We start from the raw sequence: 7,332 nt of genomic DNA on the forward strand, positions 1-7,332 counted from the left end.
ATGACAACTAAGCATATAAAAAGATGCCCAACATCATATGTCATTAAAACAATGATGTATCACGGCATACCAATTAGAATAACTAAAATTCAAAACACTACACCACCAAATGCTGACAAGGATGTGGAGTTACACGAACTTTCATTCATTGCTAGTGGGGAATACACATACGGTGCTGCCACTTTAAAAGACAGTTCGGCAGTTTCTTACAAAACATGCTCTTATCCTCAATCCAGCAATCATACTCCTTAGCATTTACCCGAGTGAGTTGAAAACTTGTGTCCACATGAAAACCTGCACATAAATGTTTACAGCAGCTCTATTCACAATTGCCAAAATTTGGAAGCAGCCAAGATGTCCTTTAATTGGTGAATGGATCAACAAACTGTGATATACCCTTACAAAGAATATTATTCAGCAATTAAAAGAAATGAATAATCACACCATGAAGACATGGACACACCTTAAATTTCATATTGCTGAAAGTGGCCAGTGTGAAAAGACTACATACTGTTTGATTCCAACTCTAAAACATTGTGGAAATGACCAAACTACAGAGACTGTTGCCAGGAGTTTGAGAGAAAGGAGGGAGAGATGAGAGGTGGAGTACAGGGGAATTTTAGAGTAGTGAAACCATGCTGTATGATACTGTAATGGTGGATACATGACGTTATTCATTTAGTGCTCTACAACACAGAGAGTGAACCCTGATAAGAACTATGGCGTTTAGTTAATAATAATGTATCCATATTTGTTCATCAGTTACAACAAGTGTACCACACTAATGCAAGATGTTAATAATAGGGGAAATGGTTGGCGGGTGGTGATGGGGTGGGGAAAGGTGTACGGGAGCTCTCTGCATTTTTTTCTGTAAATTTAAAACTAAAAAATAAAGTCAATCGCTTCTCGGCCTTTTGGCTAAGATCATGTGTAAAAATAAAGTCTATCACTTAAATTTTTTGTTTTGTTTTGGTGGCTTGCTATTACTTACATTTTTAAAAATTCATTTTCCTAGGTAATTCACTTATAATGTAAAATTCCTGTGTATAGTAATTAAATAACATTTGTATGTGAATGGGTCGATCACATTGACGTGGTCTACTCAAGAGTCTCAGGCAGAATGAAAGTTCCAGATTTCATGAGACTGAAGTCTGTTAAAGGGTAAGATTCAGGAAAGGCCAGTAAATCAAAAGTCACTTTCATATTCTGGTTATGAGCTGTCGTGGTATGGGGTCTCCATAGTAGAAACATCCTCATTTCAACATTTGTGACCATTTCACAAATCTCAGCATTTGTGACCATTTCTGAATAGGGGGATAGATAGAGTATTTAGAACTTCTCCGATACTTAGAATTAATGAAAATTCTACTACCTTGGTACGTGTGGGTAGCAAAATAGCATCGGGGTGACAGCATGTATTAAGTTTGTATCTTACTTGGGCAAGTTACTTTAACCTCTCTTCTAAAACAAAAGTAGTAATTGTTACTTAGATCAAAGAGTTGTTGTGATGATTAAATTAGGTAATTCAGGTACTTAATGAGGTCTCAATAAAATATTAGCAATTGTTCCTTCTGCTGCTGTTGATGTTATTTCTTGCTATTAGAATAATTTCTGGTATCGAACAGCCTAAAACCTCTACAAAAAAACTGCTAGAATTGATAAATGATTTCAGCACAGTAGCAGGATACAAAATCAACACTCAAAAATCAGTAGCATGTCTTTTCTCCAATAGTGAACATGCAGAAAGAGAAATCAAGAAAGCCTGCCCATTTACAATAGCCACCAAAAAAATAAAATACTTAGGAATTGAGTTAACCAAGGAGGTGAAAAATCTCTATAATGAGAACTACAAAACACTGCTGAGAGAAATTAGAGAGGATACAAGAAGATGGAAAGATATCCCATGCTCTTGGATTGGAAGAATCAACATAGTGAAAATGTCCATACTACCCAAAGTGATATACAAATTCAATGCAATCCCCATCAAAATTCCAAAGACATTTTTCTCAGAAATGGAAAAAACTATCCAGACATTTATATGGAACAATAAAAGACCACGCATAGCCAAAGCAATGCTCAGCAAAAAAAATAAAGCTGGAGGCATAACACTACCTGACTTTAAGCTATACTACAAAGCTATAATAACCAAAACAGTATGGTACTGGCATAAAAACAGACACACTGACCAATGGAATAGAATAGAGAATCCAGAAATCAACCCACACACTTACTGTCAGCTGATCTTTGACAAAGGCATCAAGCCTATTCAGTGGCGAAGGGACTGCCTCTTCAGCAAATGGTGCTGGGACAACTGGATATCCATATGCAGGAGAATGAAACTTGATCCATACCTCTCGCCGTATACTAAAATCAACTCAAAATGGATTAAGGATTTAAATATACACCCTGAAACAATAAAACTTCTTAAAGAAAACATAGGAGAAACACTTCAGGAAATAGGACTGGGCACAGACTTCATGAATATGACCCCAAAAGCACGGGCAACCAAAGGAAAAATAAACAAATGGGATTATATCAAACTAAAAAGCTTCTGCACAGCAAAAGAAACAATTAAAAGAGTTAAAAGACAACCAACAGAGTGGGAGAAAATATTTGCAAAATATACATCTGACAAAGGATTAATATCCAGAATATATAAGGAACTCAAACAACTGTACAAGAAGAAAACAAGCAACCCAATTAAAAAATGGGCAAAAGAGCTAAGTAGGCATTTCTCTAAGGAAGATATCCAAATGGCCAACAGACATATGAAAAAATGCTCAACATCACTCAGCATCCGGGAAATGCAAATCAAAACCACATTGAGATACCATCTAACCCCAGTTAGGATGGCTAAAATCCAAAAGACTATGAACGATAAATGCTGGCGAGGCTGCGGGGAAAAAGGAACTCTCATACATTGTTGGTGGGACTGCAAAATGGTGCAGCCTCTATGGAAAATGGTATGGAGGTTCCTCAAACAATTGCAGATAGATCTACCATACGACCCAGCTATCCCACTGTTGGGAATATACCCAGAAGAATGGAAATCATCAAGTCGAAGGTATACCTGTTTCCCAATGTTCATCGCAGCCCTCTTTACAATAGCCAAGAGTTGGAACCAGCCCAAATGCCCATCATCGGATGAATGGATACGGAAAATGTGGTACATCTACACAATGGAATACTACTCAGCTATAAAAACGAATGAAATACTGCCATTTGCAACAACATGGATGGACCTTGAGAAAATTATATTAAGTGAAACAAGTCAGGCACAGAAAGAGAAATACCACATGTTCTCACTTATTGGTGGGAGCTAAAAATTAATATATAAATTCACACACACACACACACACAGACACACACACACACACGCACACAAACCGGGGGGGGGGGGGAAGAAGATATAACAACCACAATTATTTGAAGTTGATATGACAAGCAAACAGAAAGGACATTGTTGGGGGGGAGGGGGGGAGGGAGTAGGGAGGGAGGTTTTGGTGATGGGGAGCAATAATCAGCCACAATGTATATCGACAAAATAAAATTTAAAAAAAAAAAATAAAATAAAAAAAAAAAAAAAAAAAAAAAAAAAAAAAAAAAAAAAAAAAAAAGAATAATTTCTGGAAAAAATGCAGACAAAATGTAGGTTTTAGAATGTCTGGTCTAAGAGGGCTAACTGTGGGTTCTTGAAGGTGACAAGATAGAGATGGGAAAGATATCTGTATGAAGTAAAGAAGAAACTGTCATTTTTTAATGGCAGCTTGGCAGCTGTAAATCAAGCAATATGGGCTTTGTTATCTGAAGAATTCTCATGGCAATCTTATGAATTATCCCTTTTTATAGAAGGAGAAACAGACACAGGGTAAGTAGTTTATCCAGTGTTGCACAACTAGTATTGCAACTAGTAGTGCTGGAGTTCAAACTCAGAAATTTTTTTACTCAAAGTCTTGTGAACTTCCCTAAATGGCATATGATGTCACATGGGCTGAGGGGAGATTAAGCTCATTAGTTATTTGGACTAATTTAGACCATCTTAATCAAATAGTCCTTACTGAGCCTTCCTTGTGGTCAGTTCTTGGTAAGTATCAAATTTGTTGAACAGATTTTTGAACAAATAGAAGAGCAAATGAATAGATAAATTAGGAGAATCAAACTATACCAAAATGCAGAGTATTGAATAGAAATTGAAAGAAGACTTTATTTTACATTATAGATGTATTTCCTAAAAGTGGCAGAACTTCTAGAAATGTAGTCATATTGTAAATGCTCTAAGGAACCTCCCCATATGAACCTGATAGTTTTGTAAAGAGAAAATTCTTTTTGAAATAGAAACAATTGTCTCCTTATTTATCAGTAGGTTTTATTCTTTTTAAATTTATCAATATACAATGTAGTTGATTTTTGTGTCCCTTTAACAATTCATCCTTTTCCCCCTCTCTCCCCTTCCCCCCCATCAACATCATATCTGTTCACTTGTCTTAACAAGTTCAAGCAACTGTTGTGATTGTTGTGTCTTTTTTCCTTCCCCACGTTGTTTATTTGTCTGTATATTCATTTATTGATTTTTATTAGCCCCCACAAATAAGTGAGAACATGTGGTATTTCTCTTTCTATGCCTGGCTTATTTCACTTAATATAGTTTTCTCTACCTCCATTAATTTTGCTGTAAATGGCAGTATTTTTTTTTTTTCTTTTTTTATAGCAGACTAGCATTCCATTGTGCAGATATACCACATTTTCCTTATCCACTCACCCAATGATGGGCATTTAGGCTGGTTCCAACTCTTGGCTATTGCAAATAGCATTACAATAAACATGGGAGGGCAAGTATCCCTTTGGCATATTCCTCTGGGTATATTCCCAGCAGTGGAATAGCTAGATCATCTGGTAGATCTATCTGTAATTGTTTGAGGAACCTCCACATTATTTTCCAGAAAGGCTGCACCATTTTGCAGTCCCACCAGCAGTGTAGGAGGGTTCCTTTTCCTCTGCATCCTCACCAGCAATTATCATTCTCAGTCTTTGGATATTAGCCATCCTAACTGAGTGCGATGGTATCTCAGAGTGGTTTTGACTTGCATTTCCTGAATGCTGAGTGATGTTGAACAGTTTTTCCTGTGTCTGTTGGCCATTCATATAGCTTCCTTTCAAAAATGCCTGTTCAGCTCCTTTGCCCATTTTATAATTGGGTTACTTGGTTTTTTGCTGTTAACTTGTTTGAGTTCCTTGTATATTCTGGTTATTAAACCTTTGTCAGATTTGCAAATATTTTCTCCCACTCTGTTGGTTGCCTTTTTGCTTTGTTAATTGTTTCTTTTGCTGTGCAGCTTTTTAGTTTGATATAATCACATTTGTTTATTTTTCCTTTGGTTGCCTGTGCTTTTAGGGTCATATTCATAAAGTCTGTACCCAATCCTATTACCTGAAGTGTTTCCCCTATGCTTTCTTTAAGGAATTTTATTGTTTCAGGACATATATTTAATTCTTTAATCCATTTTGAGTTGATTTTGGTATATGGCGAGATGTATGGGTCTAGTTTCACTCTCCTACTTATGCATGTCCAATTTTCCCAGCACCATTTTCTGAAGATGCAGTCTCTTCTGCAGTGTGTAGTCTTGGTGCCTTTGTTGAAGATCAGATGGCTGTAGGAATATGGGTTGATTTCTGGATTCTCTATTCTGTTCCATTGGTCCTCTTGTCTGTTTATATGCCATTACCATGCTGTTTTGGTTACTATAGCTTTGTAGTGTACTTAAAAGTGAGGTAGTGTTATGCCTCTTGCTTAATTTTTTTTGCTCAAGACTGCTTGGCTATTTGTGGTCTTTTTTCTTCTATATGAATGTCAGAATTGTTTTTTCCATTTCTAAGAAAAATGTCATTGGAATTTTGATGGGGATTGTGTTGAATCTGTAGATCACTTTGGGTAGTGTGGACATTTTCACAATGTTAATTCTTCCAATCTAAGAGCATGGGATATCTTTCCTTTTTCTTGTGTCCTCTTTCATTCTTTCAATAGTGGTTTGAAGTTCTCATCATAGAGATTTTTCACTTCCTTGGTCAACTTTATTCCTACGTAGTTTTTTTTTTTTGTAACTATCGTAAATGGGCTAGCTTTCTTGATTTCTTCTTCTGCCAGTTCATTGTTAGAATATAGAAATGCTATTGATTTTTCATGTTGATATTGTTTCCTGCAACTTTGCTGAAATCGTTTAACTCTGCATTTTTTGTAGTCTTTAGGTTGTTCTATATATAGTATTGTGTCATCTGCCAACAGGGACAGTTTGACCTCACCTTTTCCAATATGTATGCCCTTTATTTCCTTCTCTTCCCTGGTTGCTCTGGCTAGTACTTCCAACACTATGTTGAACAGGAGTGGAAAGAATGGGCAACCTTGTCATGTTCCTGTTCTTAAGGGAAAACCTTTCAATATTTCTTCATTCAGGATGATATTGGCAGTGGGTTTCTCATAGACGGCTTTAATTGTGTTGAGATACTTTCCTTCTGTACCCAATTTATAGCGAGTCTTTATCATGAACGAATGTTGAATTTTGTCAAATGCTTTTTCAGTGTCTATAGAGATGATCTTATGGTTTTTGTGGTTGGTGTAATCAATGTGGTGTATCACATTCATTGATTTACATATGTTGAACCAACCTTCCATCACTGGGATGAATCCCACTTGATCATGGTATATAATTTTATGTATGTGTTGCTGTATTCTATTAGCTAGTATTTTATTGAGGATTTTTGCATCTATATTCATCAAAGATATTGGCCAGTAGTTTTCTTTTTTTGTTGTATCTTTGTCTGGTTTTGGTATCAGGGTGATGTTTGCCTCATAGAAGGAGTTTGGGAGAGTGGCCTCTGTTTCAATTTTTTTGGAATAGTTTGTAGAGAATTGGTACTAATTCTTCCTTAAAGTTTTCATAGAATTCTGCAGTAGAACCATTAATCCTGGACTTTCTTTGTTGGGAGGCTGCTGATTACAGCTTCAATCTCTTTGATTGTTAAGCGTCTGTTCAGATTTTCTATGTCTTCTTGGCTCAGTCTTGGTAGTTTGTGTGTATCCAGAAATTTATCCATTTCCTCCAGATTTTCAAATTTGTTGGCATGTAGTTGTTCATAGCAGTCTCTAATGATTCCTCGTATTTCTGAGGTATAAGTTGTAATATCACCTATTTCATTTCCAATTTTTGTTATTTGTGTTCTCTCTTCTTTTTTTCAGCTAGCCTTGCTAATGGTTTGTCAATTTTATTTACCTTTTCAAAAAAACAACTTTCTGTTTCATTGATCTGCTGTATCATTTTTGGGATTTCTATTTCATTT

At 36.0% G+C, this 7,332-nt stretch overlaps 1 pseudogene; it reads left to right on the top strand.

Annotated features, from left to right (window-relative positions):
• Positions 1-898: 898 nt before the first annotated feature.
• Positions 899-1,025, top strand: LOC134371255 (U2 spliceosomal RNA; annotated as a pseudogene).
• The last annotated feature ends 6,307 nt before the right edge of the window (positions 1,026-7,332 follow it).

The sequence above is a fragment of the Cynocephalus volans genome, chromosome 2 (genome assembly GCF_027409185.1).
Source record: "Cynocephalus volans isolate mCynVol1 chromosome 2, mCynVol1.pri, whole genome shotgun sequence".
Taxonomy (NCBI): Eukaryota; Metazoa; Chordata; class Mammalia; order Dermoptera; family Cynocephalidae; genus Cynocephalus; species Cynocephalus volans.